Source organism: Sus scrofa, chromosome 14 (genome assembly GCF_054392235.1).
Source record: "Sus scrofa isolate SSC_HxYL_T2T_F1_AM1 chromosome 14, Sscrofa_HxYL_maternal_Yorkshire_Landrace_v2.0, whole genome shotgun sequence".
NCBI classification, from domain to species: Eukaryota; Metazoa; Chordata; class Mammalia; order Artiodactyla; family Suidae; genus Sus; species Sus scrofa.
Genome location: NC_139396.1, coordinates 2,583,365 through 2,608,794, shown reverse-complemented (window position 1 = coordinate 2,608,794; position 25,430 = coordinate 2,583,365).

Below are 25,430 nucleotides of genomic sequence, written 5' to 3'. Positions count from 1 at the left end.
CTGCAGCATTTCCCAAAATATCCCGATTGAAGGCAGTGAATTCCATGCAGCATGATTGAATGGAGTGTATTTTATGCAGCAGGGCCAAAAGCATCCCGATAGAATGCAGTGGATTCCATGCAGCTTCATTGAATGCAGTGGATTCCTTGCAGCGTGATTGAATGCAGTGTAATACATGCAGCCTGGTAAAATGCATCCCGATTGAATGCAGTGGATTCCATGTATTGTGATTGAATGCAGTGTAATCCATGCAGCGTGGTAAAATGCATCCCGATTGAATGCAGTGGATTTTATGCAGCATGATTGAATGCAGTGGATTCCATGCAGCCTGGTAAAATGCATCCCAATTAAATGCTGTGGATTCCATGCAGCATGATTGAAAGAAGTGTATTCCATGCAGCATGAAGAAATGGAACCCTATTGAAGGCAGGGGATATTATGCAGCATGATTGAATGCAGTGGATTCCTTCAGTATGATTGAATGCAGAGGAATTTTTGCCGCATGGCCCAAAGCATCTCGATTTAATGCAGTGGATTCCATGCGGCGTCATTGAATGCAAAAAATTCCATTCATTGTGGCGAAATGGATCACGATTGTGTGCAGTGGAGTCCATGCAGCGAGTCCAAATGCATCTCGATTGAATGCACTGGATTTTATGCAGCATGGCCAAAAGAATCCCAATTGAATGCCGTGGATTCCATGCAGCGTGGTGAAATGCATCCTGATTGAACGCAGTGTACACCATGCAGCGTGGGTAAATGGATACACATGGAATGCAGTGGATTCTATGCAGCGTGGCCCAAATTATCACAATTGAATGCAGTGGTGTCAATGCAGTGTGGTGCAATGGATTCTGATAGAATGCAGTGGATTCCATGCATCATGGCGCAATGGATCCCAATTGAATGCAGTGAAATCGATGCAGCGTGATTGAATGCAGTGTATTCCATGCAGCCTGGTAAAATGCATCCCGATTGAATGCAGTGGATTCCATGCAGCATGAATGAATGCAGTGGATTCCAAGCAGCCTGGTAAAATTCATCCCGATTGAATGCAGTGGATTCCATGCAGTGTGATTGAATGCAGTGTGATCCATGCAGCATGAAGAAATGGAACCCTATTGAATGCAGTGGATTTTATGCAACATGATTAAATGCAGTGTATTTTATGCAGCATGGCCAAAAACATGGCGATTGGATGCAGTGGATTCCTTGCAGCATGATTGAATGCAGTGAATTTTATGCAGCATGGCCAAAAGCATCCCGATAGAATGCAGTGGATTCCATGCAGCGTCATTGAATGCAGTGGATTCCATGCATTGTGATTGAATGCAGTGTAATCCAGGCAGCTGGTAAAATGCATCCCGATTGAATGCAGTCGATTCCATGTATTGTGATTGAATGCAGTGTAATCCATGCAGCGTGGTAAAATGCATCCCGATTGAATGCAGTGGATTTTATGCAGCATGATTTAATGTAGGGGTATACATGCAGCCTGGTAAAATGCATCCCACTTCAATGCTGCGGATTCCATGCAGCATGATTGAATGAAGTGGATTCCAAGCAGCCTGGTAAAATTCATACCGATTGAATGCAGTGGATTCCATGCAGTGTGATTGAATGCAGTGTGATCCATGCAGCATGAAGAAATGGAACCCTATTGAATGCAGTGGATTTTATGCAGCATGATTGAATGCAGTGGATACCTACAGCATGATTAAATGCAGTGGATTATTTGCAGCATGGCCCAATGCATCCCGATTGAATGCATTGGATTCCTGTAGCATAATTGAATGCAGTGGATTTTTTGCAGCATGGCCCAAAGCATCCCGATTGAATGCAGTGGATTCCATGCAGCGTCATTGAATGCAGAACATTCCATCCATTGTGGTGCAATGGATCTCGTTTGTATGCAGTGGAGACCATGCAGCGAGGCCCAATGCATCCCGATTGAATGCAGTGGATTTTAGGAAGCGTGGCCCAAAAGATGCCGATATGATGCAATGGATTCCATGCAGCATGATTGAATGCAGTGTATTTTATGCACCATGGCCAAAAGCATCCCGATTGAATGCAGTGGATTCCATGCATTGTGATTGAATGCAGTGTAAAACATGCAGCCTGGTAAAATGCATCCCGATTGAATGCTGTAGATTCCATGCAGCATGATTGAATGCAGTTGATTCCATGCAGCATGAAGAAATGGAACCCTATTGAATGCAGTGGATTTTATGCAGCATGATCGAATGCAGTGTATTTTTGCAGCATGATTGAATGCAGTGGATTTTTTGAAGCTTGGTCCAAAGCATCCCGATTGAATGCAGTGGATTTTAGGCAGCATGTCCCAAAACATCCCGATTGAATGCAGTGGATTCCATGCATTGTGATTGAATGCAGTGTAAAACATGCAGCCTGGTAAAATGCATCCCGATTGAATGCTGTAGATTCCATGCAGCATGATTGAATTCAGTGTATTCCAGGCAGAATGAAGTAATGGAACCCTATTGAATGCAGGGAATTAAATGCAGCATGATTGAATGCCCTGGATTCCTGCAGCATGATTGAATGCAGTGGATTTTTTGAAGCTTGGTCCAAAGCATCATGATTTAATGCAGTGAATTTTCTGCAGCATGTCCCAATACATCCCGATAGAATGCATTGGATTCCATGCAGCATGATTGAATGCCGTGGATTTTATGCAGCATGGCCAAAAGCATCCCGATTGAATGCAGTGGATTTCATGCAGCATCATTGAATGCAGTGAATTCCATGCATTTTGATTGAATGCAGTGTAATCCATACAGCCTGGTAAAATGCATCCCGATTGACTGCAGTGGATTCCATGCAGCATGACTGAATGCAGTGGATTCCATGCAGCCTGGTAAAATGCATCCCTATTGAATGCATTGGATTCCATGCAGCGTGATTGAATTCAGTGTATTCCAGGCAGAATGAAGTAATGGAACCCTATTGAATGCAGGGAATTAAATGCAGCATGATTGAATGCACTGGAATCCTGCAGCATGAATGAATGCAGTGGATATTTTGCAGCATGGCCCCAAGCATCCCGATTGAATGCAGTGGATTCCATGCAGCGTCATGCAATGCAGAAGACTCCATGCATTGTGGCACAATGGATCCCGATTGTATTCAGTGCGGTTGACGCAGTGAGGCCCAATGCATCCCGATTGAATGCAGTGGATTATATGCAGCATGGCCAAAAGCATCCCGATTGAAGGCAGTGGAATCCATGCATTGTGATAGAGTAAGTGTAATATTTGCAGCGTGGTAACATGCATCCCGATTGAATGCAGTGGATTTTATGCAGCATGATTGAATGCAGTGTATTCCATGCAGCCTGGTAAAATGCATCCCAATTAAATGCTGTGGATTCCATGCAGCATGATTGAATGAAGTGGATTCCTTGCAGCATGAAGAAAAGGAACCCTATTGAATGCAGGGGATTTTATGCAGCATGATTGAATGCAGTGGATTCCTTCAGTATGATTGAATGCAGTGGATTCTTTGCAGCATTGCCAAAAGCATCTCGATTTAATGCAGTGGATTCCATGCAGCTTCATTGAATGCAGAAAATTCAATTCATTGTGGCGAAATGGATCACGATTGTGTGCAGTGGAGTCCATGCAGCGAGTCCAAATGCATCTCGATTGAATGCAATGGATTTTATGCAGCATGGCCACAAGCATCCCGATTGAATGCCGTGGCTTCCATGCAGCGTGGTGAAATGCATCCTGATTGAACGCAGTGTATACAATGCAACGTGGCTAAATGGATCCCCATTCAATGCAGTGGATTCTATGCACCGTGGCGCAATTGATCTCAACTGAATGCAGTGGATTCCATGCATCATGGTGCAATGGATCCCAATTGAATGCAGTGAAATCGATGCACCGTGATTGAATGCAGTGTATTCCATGCAGCCTGGTAAAATGCATCCCGATTGAATGCAGTGGATTCCATGCAGCTTGATTGAATGTAGTGGATTCAATGCAGCCTGGTAAAATTCATCCCGATTGAATGCAGTGGATTCCATGCAGTGTGATTGAATGCAGTGTGATCCATGCAGCATGAAGAAATTGAACCCTATTGAATGCAGGGGATTTTATGCAGCATGATTGAATGCAGTGGATTCCTGCAGCATGATTGAATGAAGTGGATTTTTTGCAGCATGGCCACAAACATCCCGATTGAATGCCATGGATTCCATGCAGCGTGGTGAAATGCATCCCGATTGAACGCAGTGTATACAATGCAGCGTGGCTAAATGGATCCCCATTCAATGCAGTGGATTCTATGAAGCGTGTCCCAATTGATCTCAACTGAATGCAGTGGATTCCATGCATCATGGCGCAATGGATCCCAATTGAATGCAGTGAAATCGATGCAGCGTGATTGAATGCAGTGTATTCCATGCAGCCTGGTAAAATGCAACTGGATTGAATGCAGTGGATTCCATGCAGCATGATTGAATGCAGTGGATTCCATGCAGCCTGGTAAAATTCATCCCCATTGAATGCAGTGGATTTTATGCAGCATGATAGAATGCAGTGGATTCCTGCAGCATGAATGAATGCAGTGAATTTTTTGCAGCATGGCCCAAAGCATCCCGATTTAATGGAGTGGATTTTAGGCAGCATATCCCAAAACATCCCGATTGAATGCAGTGGATACCATGCAGCATGATTAAATGCAGTGGATTTTATGTACCATGGCCAAAAGCATCCCGATTGAATGCAGTGGATTCCATGCAGCATCATTAAATGCAGTGGATTCCATGCATTGGGATTGAATGCAGTGTAATCCATGCAGCCTGGTAAAATGCATCCCGATTGAATGCAGTGGATTCCATGCAGCATGATTGAAGGCAGTGTATTCCATGCACCATGAAGAAATGGAACCCTATTGAATGCATGGTATTTTATGCAGCATGATTAAATGCAGTGAATTCCTGCAGCATGATTGAATGCAGTGGATTTTTTGCAGCTTGGCCCAAAGCATCCCGATTTAATGCAGTGGATTTTCTGCAGCATGTCCCAAAACATCCCGATTGAATGCAGTCGATACCGTGCAGCATGATTGAATGCAGTGGATTTTATGCAGCATGGCCAAAAGCATCCCGATTCAATGCAGAGGATTCCATGCAGCGTCATTGAATGCAGTGGATTCCATGCATTGTGCTTGAATGCAGTGTAATCCATGCAGCCTGGTAAAATGCATCCCGATTGAATGCAGTGGATTCCATGCAGCATGATTGAATGCAGTGGATTCCATGCAGCCTGGTAAAATGCATCCCTATTGAATGCATTGGATTCCATGCAGCGTGATTGAATTCAGTGTATTCCAGGCAGCATGAAGTAATGGAATTCTATTGAATGAGTTGTCTTTTATGCAGCATGATTGAATGCCGTGGATTCCTGCAGCATGATTGAATGCAGTGGATGAATTGCAGCATGGCCCAAAGCATCCCGATTGAATGCAGTGGATTTTAGGCAGCATGTCCCAAAACATCCCGATTGAAGGCAGGGGATACCATGCAGCATGATTGAATGCAGTGGATTTTATGCAGCATGGCCACAAGCATCCCGATTGAATGCCATGTATTCCATGCAGCGCGGTGAAATGCATCCTGATTGAACGCAGTGTATACAATGCATCGTGGCTAAATGGATCCCATTTCAATGCAGTGGATTCTATGCAGCGTGGCCCAATTGATCTCAACTGAATGCAGTGGATTCCATGCATCATGGCGCAATGGATCCCAATAGAATGCAGTGAAATCGATGCAGCGTGATTGCAGTGTATTCCATGCAGCCTGGTAAAATGCATCCCGATTGAATGCAGTGGATTCCATGCAGCTTGATAGAATGCAGTGGATTCAATGCAGCCTGGTAAAATTCATCCCGATTGAATGCAGTGGATTCCATGCAGTGTGATTGAATGCAGTGTGTTCCATGCAGCATGCAGAAATGGAACCCTATTGAATGCAGTGGATTTTATGCAGCATGATTGAATGCAGTGGATTCCTGCAGCATGATTGAATGCAGTGGATTTTTTGCAGCATGGCCCAAAGCATCCCGATTAAATGCAGTGGATTTTAGGCAGCATGTCCCAAAACATCCCGATTGAATGCAGTGGATACCATGCAGCATGATTGAATGCAGTGGATTTTATGCAGCATGGCCCAAATGCATCCCGATAGAATGCAGAGGATTCCATGCAGCGTCATTGAATGCAGTGGATTCCATGCATTGTGCTTGAATGCAGTGTAATCCATGCAGCCTGGCAAAGTGCATCCCGATTGAATGCAGTGGATTCCATGCAGTGTGATTGAATGCAGTGTGATCCATGCAGCATGCAGAAATGGAACCCTATTGAATGCAGTGGATTTTATGCAGCATGGCCCAAAGCATCCTGATTAAATGCAGTGGATTTTAGGCAGAATGTCCCAAAACATCCCGATTGAATGCAGTGGATACCATGCAGCATGATTGAATGCAGTGGATTTTATGCACCATGGCCCAAAGCATCCAGATTGAATGCAGTGGATTCCATGCAGCGTCATTGAATGCAGTGGATTCCATGCATTGTGATTGAATGCAGTGTAAAACATGCAGCCTGGTAAAATGCATCCCGATTGAATGCTGTAGATTCCATGCAGCATGATTGAATGCAGTTGATTCCATGCAGCATGAAGAAATGGAACCCTATTGAATGCAGTGGATTTTATGCAGCATGATTGAATGCAGTGGATTTTTGCAGCATGATTGAATGCAGTGGATTTTTTGAAGCTTGGTCCAAAGCATCATGATTTCATGCAGTGAATTTTCTGCAGCATGTCCCAATACATCCCGATAGAATGCATTGGATTCCATGCAGCATGATTGAATGCCGTGGATTTTATGCAGCATGGCCAAAAGCATCCCGATTGAATGCAGTGGATTTCATGCAGCATCATTGAATGCAGTGGATTCCATGCAGCCTGGTAAAATGCATCCCTATTGAATGCATTGGATTCCATGCAGCATGATTGAATTCAGTGTATTCCAGGCAAAATGAAGTAATGGAACCCTATTGAATGAAGTGTATTTTATGCAGCATGATTGAATGCACTGGATTCCTGCAGCATGAATGAATGCAGTGGATATTTTGCAGCATGGCCCCAAGCATCCCGATTGAATGCAGTGGATTCCATGCAGCGTCATTGAATGCAGAAGACTCCGTGCATTGTGGCACAATGGATCCCGATTGTATTCAGCGGTTGACGCAGTGAGGCCCAATGCATCCCGATTGAATGCAGTGGATATTTTGCAGCATGGCCCCAAGCATCCCGATTGAATGCAGTGGATTCCATGCAGCGTCATTGAATGCAGAAGACTCCGTGCATTGTGGCACAATGGATCCCGATTGTATTCAGTGCGGTTGACGCAGTGAGGCCCAATGCATCCCGATTGAATGCAGTGGATTATATGCAGCATGGCCAAAAGCATCCCGATTGAATGCAGTGGATTTTATGCAGCATGGCCCAAAGCATCCTGATGGAATGCAGTGGATTCCATGCAGCCTCATTGAATGCAGAACATTCCATCCATTGTGGTGCAATGGATCTCGTTTGTATGCAGTGGAGTCCATGCAGCGAGGCCCAATGCATCCCGATTGAATGCAGTGGATTTTCTGCAGCATTTCCCAAAATATCCCGATTGAAGGCAGTGAATTCCATGCAGCATGATTGAATGGAGTGTATTTTATGCAGCAGGGCCAAAAGCATCCCGATAGAATGCAGTGGATTCCATGCAGCTTCATTGAATGCAGTGGATTCCTTGCAGCGTGATTGAATGCAGTGTAATACATGCAGCCTGGTAAAATGCATCCCGATTGAATGCAGTGGATTCCATGTATTGTGATTGAATGCAGTGTAATCCATGCAGCGTGGTAAAATGCATCCCGATTGAATGCAGTGGATTTTATGCAGCATGATTGAATGCAGTGGATTCCATGCAGCCTGGTAAAATGCATCCCAATTAAATGCTGTGGATTCCATGCAGCATGATTGAAAGAAGTGTATTCCATGCAGCATGAAGAAATGGAACCCTATTGAAGGCAGGGGATATTATGCAGCATGATTGAATGCAGTGGATTCCTTCAGTATGATTGAATGCAGAGGAATTTTTGCCGCATGGCCCAAAGCATCTCGATTTAATGCAGTGGATTCCATGCGGCGTCATTGAATGCAAAAAATTCCATTCATTGTGGCGAAATGGATCACGATTGTGTGCAGTGGAGTCCATGCAGCGAGTCCAAATGCATCTCGATTGAATGCACTGGATTTTATGCAGCATGGCCAAAAGAATCCCAATTGAATGCCGTGGATTCCATGCAGCGTGGTGAAATGCATCCTGATTGAACGCAGTGTACACCATGCAGCGTGGGTAAATGGATACACATGGAATGCAGTGGATTCTATGCAGCGTGGCCCAAATTATCACAATTGAATGCAGTGGTGTCAATGCAGTGTGGTGCAATGGATTCTGATAGAATGCAGTGGATTCCATGCATCATGGCGCAATGGATCCCAATTGAATGCAGTGAAATCGATGCAGCGTGATTGAATGCAGTGTATTCCATGCAGCCTGGTAAAATGCATCCCGATTGAATGCAGTGGATTCCATGCAGCTTGATTGAATGCAGTGGATTCAATGCAGCCTGGTAAAATTCATCCCGATTGAATGCAGTGGATTCCATGCAGTGTGATTGAATGCAGTGTGATCCATGCAGTATGCAGAAATGGAACCCAATTGAATGCAGTGGATTTTATGCAGCATGATTGAATGCAGTTGATTCCATGCAGCCTGGTAAAATGCATCCCTATTGAATGCATTGGATTCCATGCAGCGTCATTGAATGCAGAAGACTACATGCATTTTGTCACAATGGATCCCGATTGTATTCAGCAGTTGACGCAGTGAGGCCCATTGCATCCCGATTGAATGCAGTTGATTATATGCAGCATGGCCAAAAGCATCCCGATTGAAGGCAGTGGATTCCATGCAGCATGATTGAATACATTGGATTATTTGCAGCATGGCACAAAGCATCCTGATTGAATGCATTGTATTTCATGAAGCGTCATTTAATGCAGAACATTCCATATATTGTGGTGCAATGGATCTCGTTTGTATGCAGTGGAGACCATGCAGCGAGGCCCAATGCATCCCGATTGAATGCAGTGAATTATATGCAGCATGGCCAAAAACATGGCGATTGGATGCAGTGGATTCCTTGCAGCATGATTGAATGCAGTGGATTTTATGCACAATGGCCAAAGCATCCCGATAGAATGCAGTGGATTCCATGCAGCGTCATTGAATGCAGTGGATTCCATGCATTGTGATTGAATGCAGTGTAATCCAGGCAGCCTGGTAAAATGCATCCCGATTGAATGCAGTGGATTCCATGTATTGTGATTGAATGCAGTATAATCCATGCAGCGTGGTAAAATACATCCCGATTGAATGCAGTGGATTCCATGCAGCATGATTGAATGAAGTGGATTCCATTCAGCATGAAAAAATGGAACCCTATTGAATGCAGGGGAGTTTATGCAGCATGATTGAATGCAGTGGATTCCTTCAGCATGATTGAATGCAGTGGATTTTTTGCAGCATGGCCACAAGCATCCCGATTGAATGCCATGGATTCCATGCAGCGTGGTGAAATGCGTCCTGATTGAACGCAGTGTATACAATGCAGCGTGGCTAAATGGATCCCCATTCAATGCAGTGGATTCTATGCAGCGTGGCCCAATTGATCTCAACTGAAGGCAGTGGATTCCATGCATCATTACGCAATGGATCCCAATTGAATGCAGTGAAATCGATGCAGCGTGATTGAATGCAGTGTATTCCATGCAGCCTGGTAAAATGCATCCCGATTGAATGCAGTGGATTCCATGCAGCATGAATGAATGCAGTGGATTCCAAGCAGCCTGGTAAAATTCATCCCGATTGAATGCAGTGGATTCCATGCAGTGTGATTGAATGCAGTGTGATCCATGCAGCATGAAGAAATGGAACCCTATTGAATGCAGTGGATTTTATGCAACATGATTAAATGCAGTGGATTTTATGCAGCATGGCCAAAAACATGGCGATTGGATGCAGTGGATTCCTTGCAGCATGATTGAATGCAGTGTATTTTATGCAGCATGGCCAAAAGCATCCCGATAGAATGCAGTGGATTCCATGCAGCGTCATTGAATGCAGTGGATTCCATGCATTGTGATTGAATGCAGTGTAATCCAGGCAGCTGGTAAAATGCATCCCGAATGAATGCAGTCGATTCCATGTATTGTGATTGAATGCAGTGTAATCCATGCAGCGTGGTAAAATGCATCCCGATTGAATGCAGTGGATTTTATGCAGCATGATTGAATGTAGTGGTTTACATGCAGCCTGGTAAAATGCATCCCACTTCACTGCTGCGGATTCCATGCAGCATGATTGAATGAAGTGGATTCCAAGCAGCCTGGTAAAATTCATACCGATTGAATGCAGTGGATTCCATGCAGTGTGATTGAATGCAGTGTGATCCATGCAGCATGAAGAAATGGAACCCTATTGAATGCAGTGGATTTTATGCAGCATGATTGAATGCACTGGATTCCTGCAGCATGATTGAATGCAGTGGATTTTTGGCAGCATGGCCCAAAGCATCCCGATTGAATGCAGTGGATTTAGGGCAGCATGTCCCAAAACATCCCGATTGAATGCAGTGGATACCATGCAGCAAGATTGAATTCAGTGGATTTTATGCACCATGGCCAAAAGCATCCCGATTGAAGGCAGTGGATTCCATGCAGCGTCATTGAATGCAGTGGATTCCATGCATTGGTAATGAATGCAGTGTAATCCATGCAGACTGGTAAAATGCATCCCGATTGAATGCAGTGTATTCCATGCAGCATGATTGAATGCAGTGTATTCCATGCAGCATGAAGTAATGGAACCCTATTGAATGCAGTGGATTTTATGCAGCATGATTGAATGCAGTGGATTCCTGCAGCATGATTGAATGCAGTGTATTTTTTGCAGCTTGGCCCAAAGCACCCCGATTTAATGCAGTGGATTTTCTGCAGCATGTCCCAAAACATCCCGATTGAATGCAGTCGATACCGTGCAGCATGATTGAATGCAGTGGATTTTATGCAGCATGGCCAAAAGCATCCCGATTCAATGCAGAGGATTCCATGCAGCGTCATTGAATGCAGTGGATTCCATGCATTGTGCTTGAATGCAGTGTAATCCATGCAGCCTGGTAAAATGCGTCCCGATTGAATGCAGTGGATTCCATGCAGCATGATTGAATGCAGTGGATTCCATGCATTGTGATGGAATGCAGTGTAATCCAGGCAGCCTGGTAAAATGCATCCCGATTGAATGCAGTCGATTCCATGTATTGTGATTGAATGCAGTTTAATCCATGCAGCGTGGTAAAATGCATCCCGATTGAATGCAGTGGATTTTATGCAGCATGATTGAATGCAGTGGATTCCATGCAGCCTGGTAAAATGCATCCCACTTAAATGCAGCGAATTCCATGCAGCATGATTGAATGAAGTGGATTCCATGCAGCATGAAGAAATTGAACCCTATTGAATGCAGGGGATTTTATGCAGCATGATTGAATGCAGTGGATTCCTGCAGCATGAATGAATGCAGTGGATTTTTTGCAGCATGGCCACAAACATCCCGATTGAATGCCATGGATTCCATGCAGCGTGGTGAAATGCATCCTGATTGAACGCAGTGTATACAATGCAGCGTGGCTAAATGGATCCCCATTCAATGCAGTGGATTCTATGAAGCGTGGCCCAATTGATCTCAACTGAATGCAGTGGATTCCATGCATCATGGCGCAATGGATCCCAATTGAATGCAGTGAAATCGATGCAGCGTGATTGAATGCAGTGTATTCCATGCAGCCTGGTAAAATGCAACTGGATTGAATGCAGTGGATTCCATGAAGCATGATTGAATGCATGGATTCCATGCAGCCTGGTAAAATTCATCCCGATTGAATGCAGTGGATTTTATGCAGCATGATAGAATGCAGTGGATTCCTGCAGCATGAATGAATGCAGTGAATTTTTTGCAGCATGGCCCAAAGCATCCCGATTTAATGGAGTGGATTTTAGGCAGCATATCCCAAAACATCCCGATTGAATGCAGTGGATTCCATGCAGCATGATTGAATGCAGTGTATTCCATGCACCATGAAGAAATGGAACCCTATTGAATGCAGGGGATTTTATGCAGCATGATTGAATGCAGTGAATTCCTGCAGCATGATTGAATGCATTGTATTTTTTGCAGCTTGGCCCAAAGCATCCCGATTTAATGCAGTGGATTTTCTGCAGCATGTCCCAAAACATCCCGATTGAATGCAGTCGATACCGTGCAGCATAATTGAATGCAGTGGATTTTATGCAGCATGGCCAAAAGCATCCCGATTCAATTCAGAGGATTCCATGCAGCGTCATTGAATGCAGTAGATTCCATGCATTGTGCTTGAATGCAGTGTAATCCATGCAGCCTGGTAAAATGCATCCCTATTGAATGCAGTGGATTCCATGCAGCATGATTGAATGCAGTGGATTCCATGCAGCCTGGTAAAATGCATCCCTATTGAATGCAGTGGATTCCATGCAGAGTGATTGAATTCAGTGTATTCCAGGCAGCATGAAGTAATGGAATTCTATTGAATGAAGTGTCTTTTATGCAGCATGATTGAATGCCGTGGATTCCTGCAGCATGATTGAATGCAGTGGATGATTTGCAGCATGGCCCAAAGCATCCCGATTGAATGCAGTGGATTTTAGGCAGCATGTCCCAAAACATCCTGATTGAAGGCAGGGGATACCATGCAGCATGATTGAATGCAGTGGATTTTATTCACAATGGCCAAAGGCATCCAGATTGAAGGCAGTAGATTCCATGCAGCGTCATTGACGCAGTGGATACCATGCGTTGTGCTTGAATGCAGTGTAATCCATGCAGCCTGGTAAAATGCATCCCGATTGAATGCAGTGGATTCCATGCAGCATGATTGAATGCAGTGGATTCCATGCAGCATGAAGAAATTGAACCCTGTGGAATTCAGAGGATTTTATGCAGCATGATTGAATGCAGTGGATTCCTGCAGCATGATTGAATGCAGTGGATTATTTGAAGCTTGGCCAAAAGCATCCCGATTTACTGCAGTGGATTTTTTGCAGCATGTCCGAAAACATCCCGATTGAATGCAATGGATATCGTGCAGCATGATTGAATGCAGTCGTTTTTATGCAGCATGGCCAAATGCATCCCGATGGAATGCAGTGGATTCCATGCGGCATGTGTGAATGCAGTGGATTCCATGCAGCCTGGTAAAATGCATCCCAATTGAATGCAGTGGATTCCATGCAGCGTGATTTAATGCAGTGGATTCCAGGCAGCATGAAGAAATGGAACCCTATTGAATGCAGGGAATTTAATGCAGCATGATTGAATGCAGTGGATACCTGCAGCATGATTGAATGCAGTGGATTCCATGCAGCCTGGTAAAATGCATCCCTATTGAATGCATTGGATTCCATGCAGCGTGATTGAATTCAGTGTATTCCAGGCAGCATGAAATAATGGAAGCCTATTGAATGAAGTGTATTTTATGCAGCATGATTGAATGCACTGGATTCCTGCAGCATGAATGAATGCAGTGAATTTTTTGCAGCGTGGCCCAAAGCATCCCCATTGAATGCAGTGGATTCCATGCAGCGTCATTGAATGCAGACGACTCCATGCATTGTGGCACAATGGATCCCGATTGTATTCAGTGCGGTTGACGCAGTGAGGCCCAATGCATCCCGATTGAATGCAGTGGATTATATGCAGCATGGCCAAAAGCATCCCGATTGAAGGCAGTGGATTCCATGCAGCATGATTGAATACAGTGGAGTATTTGCAGCATGGCCCAAAGCATCCCGATTGAATGCAGTGGATTTCATGCAGCGTCATTGAATGCAGAACATTCCATTCATTGTGGGGCAATGGATCTCGTTTGTATGCAGTGGAGACCATGCAGCGAGGCCCAATGCATCCCGATTGAATGCAGTGGATTTTATGCAGCATGGCCAAAACCATGGCGATTGGATGCAGTGGATTCCTTGCTGCATGATTGAATGCAGTGTACTTTATGCAGCATGGCCAAAAGCATCCCGATAGAATGCAGTGGATTCCATGCAGCGTCATTGAATGCAGTGGATTCCATGCATTATGATGGAATGCAGTGTAATCCAGGCAGCCTGGTAAAATGCATTCCGATTGAATGCAGTCGATTCCATGTATTGTGATTGAATGCAGTTTAATCCATGCAGCGTGGTAAAATGCATCCCGATTGAATGCAGTGGATTTTATGCAGCATGATTGAATGCAGTGGATTCCATGCAGCCTGGTAAAATGCATCCCACTTAAATGCAGCGAATTCCATGCAGCATGATTGAATGAAGTGAATTCCATGCAGCATGAAGAAATTGAACCCTATTGAATGCAGGGGATTTTATGCAGCATGATTGAATGCAGTGGATTCCTTCAGCATGATTGAATGAAGTGGATTTTTTGCAGCATGGCCACAAACATCCCGATTGAATGCCATGGATTCCATGCAGCGTGGTGAAATGCATCCTGATTGAACGCAGTGTATACAATGCAGCGTGGCTAAATGGATCCCCATTCAATGCAGTGGATTCTATGCAGCGTGGCCCAATTGATCTCAACTGAATGCAGTGGATTCCATGCATCATGGCGCAATGGATCCCAATTGAATGCAGTGAAATCGATGCAGCGTGATTGAATGCAGTGTATTCCATGCAGCCTGGTAAAATGCAACTGGATTGAATGCAGTGGATTCCATGAAGCATGATTGAATGCATGGATTCCATGCAGCCTGGTAAAATACATCCCGATTGAATGCAGTGGATTTTATGCAGCATGATAGAATGCAGTGGATTCCTGCAGCATGAATGAATGCAGTGAATTTTTTGCAGAATGGCCCAAAGCATCCAGATTTAATGCAGTGGATTTTCTGCAGCATGTCCCAAAACATCCCGATTGAATGCAGTCGATACCGTGCAGCATGATTGAATGCAGTGGATTTTATGCAGCATGGCCAAAAGCATCCCTATTCAATGCAGAGGATTCCATGCAGCGTCATTGAATGCAGTGGATTCCATGCATTGTGCTTGAATGCAGTGTAATCCATGCAGCCTGGTAAAATGCATACCGATTGAATGCAGTGGATTACATGCAGCATGATTGAATGCAGTGGATTCCATGCAGCCTGGTAAAATGCATCCCTATTGAATGCATTGGATTCCATGCAGCGTGATTGAATTCAGTGTATTCCAGGCAGCATGAAGTAATGGAATTCTATTGAATGAAGTGTCTTTTATGCAGCATGATTGAATGCCGTGGATTCCTGCAGCATGATTGAATGCAGTGGATGATTTGCAGCATGGCCCAAAGCATCCCGATTGAATGCAGTGGATTTTAGGCAGCATGTCCCAAAACATCCCGATTGAAGGCAGGGGATACCATGCAGCATGATTGAATGCAGTGGATTTTATGCACAATGGCCAAAAGCATCCCGATTGAAGGCAGTGGATTCCATGCAGCGTCATTGACGCAGTGGATAACATGCATTGTGATTGAATGCAGTGTAATCCATGCAGCCTGGTAAAATGCATCCCGATTGAATGCAGTGGATTCCATGCAGCATGATTGAATGCAGTGGATTCCATGCAGCATGAAGAAATTGAACCCTGTGGAATTCAGTGGATTTTATGCAGCATGATTGAATGCAGTGGATTCCTGCAGCATGATTGAATGCAGTGGATTTTTTGAAGCTTGGCCAAAAGCATCCCGATTTACTGCAGTGGATTTTTTGCAGCATGTCCGAAAACATCCCGATTGAATGCAGTGGATATCGTGCAGCATGATTGAATGCAGTCGGTTTTATGCAGCATGGCCAAATGCATCCCGATTGAATGCAGTGGATTATATGCAGCATGGCCAAAAGCATCCCGATTGAAGGCAGTGGATTCCATGCAGCATGATTGAATACAGTGGAGTATTTGCAGCATGGCCCAAAGCATCCCGATTGAATGCAGTGGATTTCATGCAGCGTCATTGAATGCAGAACATTCCATTCATTGTGGGGCAATGGATCTCGTTTGTATGCAGTGGAGACCATGCAGCGAGGCCCAATGCATCCCGATTGAATGCAGTGGATTTTATGCAGCATGGCCAAAACCATGGCGATTGGATGCAGTGGATTCCTTGCTGCATGATTGAATGCAGTGTACTTTATGCAGCATGGCCAAAAGCATCCCGATAGAATGCAGTGGATTCCATGCAGCGTCATTGAATGCAGTGGATTCCATGCATTATGATGGAATGCAGTGTAATCCAGGCAGCCTGGTAAAATGCATTCCGATTGAATGCAGTCGATTCCATGTATTGTGATTGAATGCAGTTTAATCCATGCAGCGTGGTAAAATGCATCCCGATTGAATGCAGTGGATTTTATGCAGCATGATTGAATGCAGTGGATTCCATGCAGCCTGGTAAAATGCATCCCACTTAAATGCAGCGAATTCCATGCAGCATGATTGAATGAAGTGAATTCCATGCAGCATGAAGAAATTGAACCCTATTGAATGCAGGGGATTTTATGCAGCATGATTGAATGCAGTGGATTCCTTCAGCATGATTGAATGAAGTGGATTTTTTGCAGCATGGCCACAAACATCCCGATTGAATGCCATGGATTCCATGCAGCGTGGTGAAATGCATCCTGATTGAACGCAGTGTATACAATGCAGCGTGGCTAAATGGATCCCCATTCAATGCAGTGGATTCTATGCAGCGTGGCCCAATTGATCTCAACTGAATGCAGTGGATTCCATGCATCATGGCGCAATGGATCCCAATTGAATGCAGTGAAATCGATGCAGCGTGATTGAATGCAGTGTATTCCATGCAGCCTGGTAAAATGCAACTGGATTGAATGCAGTGGATTCCATGAAGCATGATTGAATGCATGGATTCCATGCAGCCTGGTAAAATACATCCCGATTGAATGCAGTGGATTTTATGCAGCATGATAGAATGCAGTGGATTCCTGCAGCATGAATGAATGCAGTGAATTTTTTGCAGAATGGCCCAAAGCATCCAGATTTAATGCAGTGGATTTTCTGCAGCATGTCCCAAAACATCCCGATTGAATGCAGTCGATACCGTGCAGCATGATTGAATGCAGTGGATTTTATGCAGCATGGCCAAAAGCATCCCTATTCAATGCAGAGGATTCCATGCAGCGTCATTGAATGCAGTGGATTCCATGCATTGTGCTTGAATGCAGTGTAATCCATGCAGCCTGGTAAAATGCATACCGATTGAATGCAGTGGATTACATGCAGCATGATTGAATGCAGTGGATTCCATGCAGCCTGGTAAAATGCATCCCTATTGAATGCATTGGATTCCATGCAGCGTGATTGAATTCAGTGTATTCCAGGCAGCATGAAGTAATGGAATTCTATTGAATGAAGTGTCTTTTATGCAGCATGATTGAATGCCGTGGATTCCTGCAGCATGATTGAATGCAGTGGATGATTTGCAGCATGGCCCAAAGCATCCCGATTGAATGCAGTGGATTTTAGGCAGCATGTCCCAAAACATCCCGATTGAAGGCAGGGGATACCATGCAGCATGATTGAATGCAGTGGATTTTATGCACAATGGCCAAAAGCATCCCGATTGAAGGCAGTGGATTCCATGCAGCGTCATTGACGCAGTGGATAACATGCATTGTGATTGAATGCAGTGTAATCCATGCAGCCTGGTAAAATGCATCCCGATTGAATGCAGTGGATTCCATGCAGCATGATTGAATGCAGTGGATTCCATGCAGCATGAAGAAATTGAACCCTGTGGAATTCAGTGGATTTTATGCAGCATGATTGAATGCAGTGGATTCCTGCAGCATGATTGAATGCAGTGGATTTTTTGAAGCTTGGCCAAAAGCATCCCGATTTACTGCAGTGGATTTTTTGCAGCATGTCCGAAAACATCCCGATTGAATGCAGTGGATATCGTGCAGCATGATTGAATGCAGTCGGTTTTATGCAGCATGGCCAAATGCATCCCGATTGAATGCAGTGGATTATATGCAGCATGGCCAAAAGCATCCCGATTGAAGGCAGTGGATTCCATGCAGCATGATTGAATACAGTGGAGTATTTGCAGCATGGCCCAAAGCATCCCGATTGAATGCAGTGGATTTCATGCAGCGTCATTGAATGCAGAACATTCCATTCATTGTGGGGCAATGGATCTCGTTTGTATGCAGTGGAGACCATGCAGCGAGGCCCAATGCATCCCGATTGAATGCAGTGGATTTTATGCAGCATGGCCAAAACCATGGCGATTGGATGCAGTGGATTCCTTGCTGCATGATTGAATGCAGTGTATTTATGCAGCATGGCCAAAAGCATCCCGATAGAACGCAGTGGATTCCATGCAGCGTCATTGAATGCAGTGGATTCCATGTATTGTGATTGAATGCAGTGGATTCCATGCATCCTGGTAAAATGCATCCCGATTGAATGCAGTGGATTTTATGCAGCATGATTGAATGCAGTGGATTCCATGCAGCCTGGTAAAATGCATCCCACTTAAATGCTGCGGATTCCATGCAGCATGATTGAATGAAGTGGATTCCATGCAGCATGAAGAAATGGAACCCTATTGAATGCAGGGGATTTTATGCATGATTGAATGCAGTGGATTCCTTCAGCATGATTGAATGTAGTGGATTTTTTGCAGCATGGCCACAAACATCCCGATTGAATGCCATGGATTCCATGCAGCGTGGTGAAATGCATCCCGATTGAACGCAGTGTATACAATGCAGCGTGGCTAAATGGATCCCCATTCAATGCAGTGGATTCTATGAAGCGTGGCCCAATTGATCTCAACTGAATGCAGTGGATTCCATGCATCATGGCGCAATGGATCCCAATAGAATGCAGTGAAATCGATGCAGCGTGATTGAATGCAGTGTATTCCATGCAGCCTGGTAAAATGCAACTGGATTGAATGCAGTGGATTCCATGAAGCATGATTGAATGCATGGATTCCATGCAGCCTGGTAAAATTCATCCCGATTGAATGCAGTGGATTTTATGCAGCATGATAGAATGCAGTGGATTCCTGCAGCATGAATGAATGCAGTGAATTTTTTGCAGCATGGCCCAAAGCATCCCGATTTAATGGAGTGGATTTTAGGCAGCATATCCCAAAACATCCCAATTGAATGCAGTGGATACCATGCAGCATGATTAAATGAAGTGGATTTTATGCACCCTGGCCAAAAGCATCCCGATTGAATGCAGTGGATTCCATGCAGCGTCATTAAATGCAGTGGATTCCATGCATTGGGATTGAATGCAGTGTAATCCATGCAGCCTGGTCAAATGCATCCCGATTGAATGCAGTGGATTCCATGCAGCATGATTGAATGCAGTGTATTCCATGCACCTTGAAGAAATGGAACCCTATTGAATGCAGGGTATTTTATGCAGCATGATTAAATGCAGTGGATTCCTGCAGCATGATTGAATGCATTGTATTTTTTGCAGCTTGGCCCAAAGCATCCAGATTTAATGCAGTGGATTTTCTGCAGCATGTCCCAAAACATCCCGATGGAATGCAGTCGATACCGTGCAGCATGATTGAATGCAGTGGATTTTATGCAGCATGGCCAAAAGCATCCCGATTCAATGCAGAGGAGTCCATGCAGCGTCATTGAATGCAGTGGATTCCATGCATTGTGCTTGAATGCAGTGTAATCCATGCAGCCAGGTAAAATGCATCCCGATTGAATGCAGTGGATTCCATGCAGCATGATTGAATGCAGTGGATTCCATGCAGCCTGGTAAAATGCATCCCTATTGAATGCATTGGATTCCATGCAGCGTGATTGAATTCAGTGTATTCCAGGCAGCATGAAGTAATGGAATTCTATTGAATGAGTTGTCTTTTATGCAGCATGATTGAATGCCGTGGATTCCTGCAGCATGATTGAATGCAGTGGATGATTTGCAGCATGGCCCAAAGCATCCCGATTGAAGGCAGGGGATACCATGCAGCATGATGAATGCAGTGGATTTTATGCACAATGGCCAAAAGCATCCCGATTGAAGGCAGTGGATTCCATGCAGCGTCATTGACGCAGTGGATACCATGCATTGTGATTGAATGCAGTGTAATCCATGCAGCCTGGTAAAATGCATCCCGATTGAATGCAGTGGATTCCATGCAGCATGATTGAATGCAGTGGATTCCATGCTGCATGAAGAAATTGAACCCTGTGGAATTCAGTGGATTTTATGCAGCATGATTGAATGCAGTGGATTCCTGCAGCATGATTGAATGCAGTGGATTATTTGAAGCTTGGCCAAAAGCATCCCGATTTACTGCAGTGGATTTTTTGCAGCATGTCCGAAAACATCCCGATTGAATGCAGTAGATATCGTGCAGCATGATTGAATGCAGTGGGTTTTATGCAGCATGGCCAAATGCATCCCGATGGAATGCAGTGGATTCCATGCGGCATGATTGAATGCAGTGGATTCCATGCAGCCTGGTAAAATGCATCCCTATTGAATGCATTGGATTCCATGCAGCGTGATTGAATTCAGTGTATTCCAGGCAGCATGAAATAATGGAAGCCTATTGAATGAAGTGTATTTTATGCAGCATGATTGAATGCACTGGATTCCTGCAGCATGAATGAATGCAGTGAATTTTTTGCAGCGTGGCCAAAAGCATCCCCATTGAATGCAGTGGATTCCATGCAGCGTCATTGAATGCAGACGACTCCATGCATTGTGGCACAAAGGATCCCGATTGTATTCAGTGCGGTTGACGCAGTGAGGCCCAATGCATCCCGACTGAATGCAGTGGATTATATGCAGCATGGCCAAAAGCATCCCGATTGAAGGCAGTGGATTCCATGCAGCATGATTGAATACAGTGGAGTATTTGCAGCATGGCCCAAAGCATCCCGATTGAATGCAGTGGATTTCATGCAGCGTCATTGAATGCAGAACATTCCATTCATTGTGGGGCAATGGATCTCGTTTGTATGCAGTGGAGACCATGCAGCGAGGCCCAATGCATCCCGATTGAATGCAGTGGATTTTATGCAGCATGGCCAAAACCATGGCGATTGGATGCAGTGGATTCCTTGCTGCATGATTGAATGCAGTGTACTTTATGCAGCATGGCCAAAAGCATCCCGATAGAATGCAGTGGATTCCATGCAGCGTCATTGAATGCAGTGGATTCCATGATGGAATGCAGTGTAATCCAGGCAGCCTGGTAAAATGCATCCCGATTGAATGCAGTGGATTCCATGTATTGTGATTGAATGCAGTGGATTCCATGCATCCTGGTAAAATGCATCCCGATTGAATGCAGTGGATTTTATGCAGCATGATTGAATGCAGTGGATTCCATGCAGCCTGGTAAAATGCATCCCAATTAAATGCTGTGGATTCCATGCAGCATGATTGAATGAAGTGGATTCCATGCAGCATGAAGAAATGAAACCCTATTGAATGCAGGGGATTTTATGCAGCATGATTGAATGCAGTGGATTCCTGCAGCATGAATGAATGCAGTGGATTTTATGCAGCATGGCCACAAGCATTCCGATTGAATGCCATGTATTCCATGCAGCGCGGTGAAATGCATCCTGATTGAACGCAGTGTATACAATGCAGCGTGGCTAAATGGATCCCCATTCAATGCAGTGGATTCTATGCAGCGTTGCCCAATTGATCTCAACTGAAGGCAGTGGATTCCATGCATCATGGCGCAATGGATCCCTATTGAATGCAGTGAAATCGATGCAGCGTGATTGAATGCAGTGTATTCCATGCAGCCTGGTAAAATGCATCCCGATTGACTGCAGTGGATTCCATGCAGCTTGATTGAATGTAGTGGATTCAATGCAGCCTGGTAAAATTCATCCCGATTGAATGCAGTGGATTCCATGCAGTGTGATTGAATGCAGTGTGATCCATGCAGCATGCAGAAATGGAACCCTATTGAATGCAGTGGATTTTATGCAGCATGGCCCAAAGCATCCTGATTAAATGCAGTGGATTTTAGGCAGAATGTCCCAAAACATCCTGATTGAATGCAGTGGATACCATGCAGCATGATTGAATGCAGTGGATTTTATGCACCATGGCCCAAAGCATCCCGATTGAATGCAGTGGATTCCATGCAGCGTCATTGAATGCAGTGGATTCCATGCATTGTGATTGAATGCAGTGTAAACCATGCAGCCTGGTAAAATGCATCCCGATTGAATGCTGTAGATTCCATGCAGCATGATTAAATGCAGTGGATTCCATACAGCATGAAGAAATGGAACCCTATTGAATGCAGTGGATTTTATGCAGCATGATTGAATGCAGGTGATTTTTGCAGCATGATTGAATGCAGTGTATTTTTTGAAGCTTGGTCCAAAGCATCATGATTTAATGCAGTGAATTTTCTGCAGCATGTCCCAATACATCCCGATAGAATGCATTGGATTCCATGCAGCATGATTGAATGCCGTGGATTTTATGCAGCATGGCCAAAAGCATCCCGATCGAATGCAGATGATTCCATGCAGCGTCATTGAATGCAGTGGATTCCATGCATTGTTATTGAATGCAGTGTAATCCAGGCAGCCTGGTAAAATGCATCCCGATTGACTGCAGTGGATTCCATGCAGCATGACTGAATGCAGTGGATTCCATGCAGCCTGGTAAAATGCATCCCGATTGAATGCAGTCGATTCCATGTATTGTGATTGAATGCAGTTTTATCCATGCAGCGTGGTAAAATGCATCCCGATTGAATGCAGTGGATTTTATGCAGCATGATTGAATGCAGTGGATTCCATGCAGCCTGGTAAAATGCATCCCACTTAAATGCTGCGGATTCCATGCAGCATGATTGAATGAAGTGGATTCCATGCAGCATGAAGAAATGGAACCCTATTGAATGCAGGGGTTTTATGCAGCATGATCGAATGCAGTGGATTCCTTCAGCATGATTGAATGAAGTGGATTTTTTGCAGCATGGCCACAAACATCCCGATTGAATGCAGTGGATTCCATGCAGCGTGGTGAAATGCATCCTGATTGAACGCAGTGTATACAATGCATCGTGGCTAAATGGATCCCCATTCAATGCAGTGGATTCTATGAAGCGTGGCCCAATTGATCTCAACTGAATGCAGTGGATTCCATGCATCATGGCGCAATGGATCCCAATTGAATGCAGTGAAATCGATGCAGCGTGATTGAATGCAGTGTATTCCATGCAGCCTGGTAAAATGCAACTGGATTGAATGCAGTGGATTCCATGCAGCTTGATAGAATGCAGTGGAGTCCATGCAGCCTGGTAAAATTCATCCCGATTGAATGCAGGGGATTTTATGCAGCATGATAGAATGCAGTGGATTCCTGCAGCATGAATGAATGCAGTGAATTTTTTGCAGCATGGCCCAAAGCATCCCGATTTAATGGAGTGGATTTTAGGCAGCATATCCCAAAACATCCCGATTGAATGCAGTGGATACCATGCAGCATGATTAAATGCAGTGGATTTTATGCACCATGGCCAAAAGCACCCCGATTGAATGCAGTGGATTCCATGCAGCGTCATTAAATGCAGTGGATTCCATGCATTGGGATTGAATGCAGTGTAATCCATGCAGCCTGGTAAAATGCATCCCGATTGAATGCAGTGGATTCCATGCAGCATGATTGAATGCATTGTATTTTTTGCAGCTTGGCCCAAAGCATCCAGATTTAATGCAGTGGATTTTCTGCAGCATGTCCCAAAACATCCCGATGGAATGCAGTCGATACCGTGCAGCATGATTGAATGCAGTGGATTTTATGCAGCATGGCCAAAAGCATCCCGATTCAATGCAGAGGATTCCATGCAGCGTCATTGAATGCAGTGGATTCCATGCATTGTGCTTGAATGCAGTGTAATCCATGCAGCCTGGTAAAATGCATACCGATTGAATGCAGTGGATTCCATGCAGCATGATTGAATGCAGTGGATTCCATGCAGCCTGGTAAAATGCATCCCTATTGAATGCATTGGATTCCATGCAGCGTGATTGAATTCAGTGTATTCCAGGCAGCATGAAGTAATGGAATTCTATTGAATGAAGTGTCTTTTATGCAGCATGATTGAATGCCGTGGATTCCTGCAGCATGATTGAATGCGGTGGATGATATGCAGCATGGCCCAAAGCATCCCGATTGAATGCAGTGGATTTTAGGCAGCATGTCCCAATACATCCCGATTGAAGGCAGGGGATAACATGCAGCATGATTGAATGCAGTAGATTTTATGCAGCATGGCCAAAAGCATCCCGATTGAATGCAGATGATTCCATGCAGCGTCATTGAATGCAGTGGATTCCATGCATTGTTATTGAATGCAGTGTAATCCATGCAGCCTGGTAAAATGCATCCCGATTGACTGCAGTGGATTCCATGCAGCATGACTGAATGCAGTGGATTCCATGCAGCCTGGTAAAATGCATCCCGATTGAATGCAGTGGATTCCATGCAGCGTGATTTAATGCAGTGTATTCCAGGCAGCATGAAGAAATGGAACCCTATTGAATGCAGGGAATTTAATGCAGCATGATTGAATGCAGTGGATGCCTGCAGCATGATTGAATGCAGTGGATTTTATGCAGCATGGCCAAAAGCATCCCGATTGAATGCAGATGATTCCATGCAGCGTCATTGAATGCAGTGGATTCCATGCATTGTTATTGAATGCAGTGTAATCCAGGCAGCCTGGTAAAATGCATCCCGATTGACTGCAGTGGATTCCATGCAGCATGACTGAATGCAGTGGATTCCATGCAGCCTGGTAAAATGCATCCCGATTGAATGCAGTCGATTCCATGTATTGTGATTGAATGCAGTTTTATCCATGCAGCGTGGTAAAATGCATCCCGATTGAATGCAGTGGATTTTATGCAGCATGATTGAATGCAGTGGATTCCATGCAGCCTGGTAAAATGCATCCCACTTAAATGCTGCGGATTCCATGCAGCATGATTGAATGAAGTGGATTCCATGCAGCATGAAGAAATGGAACCCTATTGAATGCAGGGGTTTTATGCAGCATGATTGAATGCAGTGGATTCCTTCAGCATGATTGAATGAAGTGGATTTTTTGCAGCATGGCCACAAACATCCCGATTGAATGCAGTGG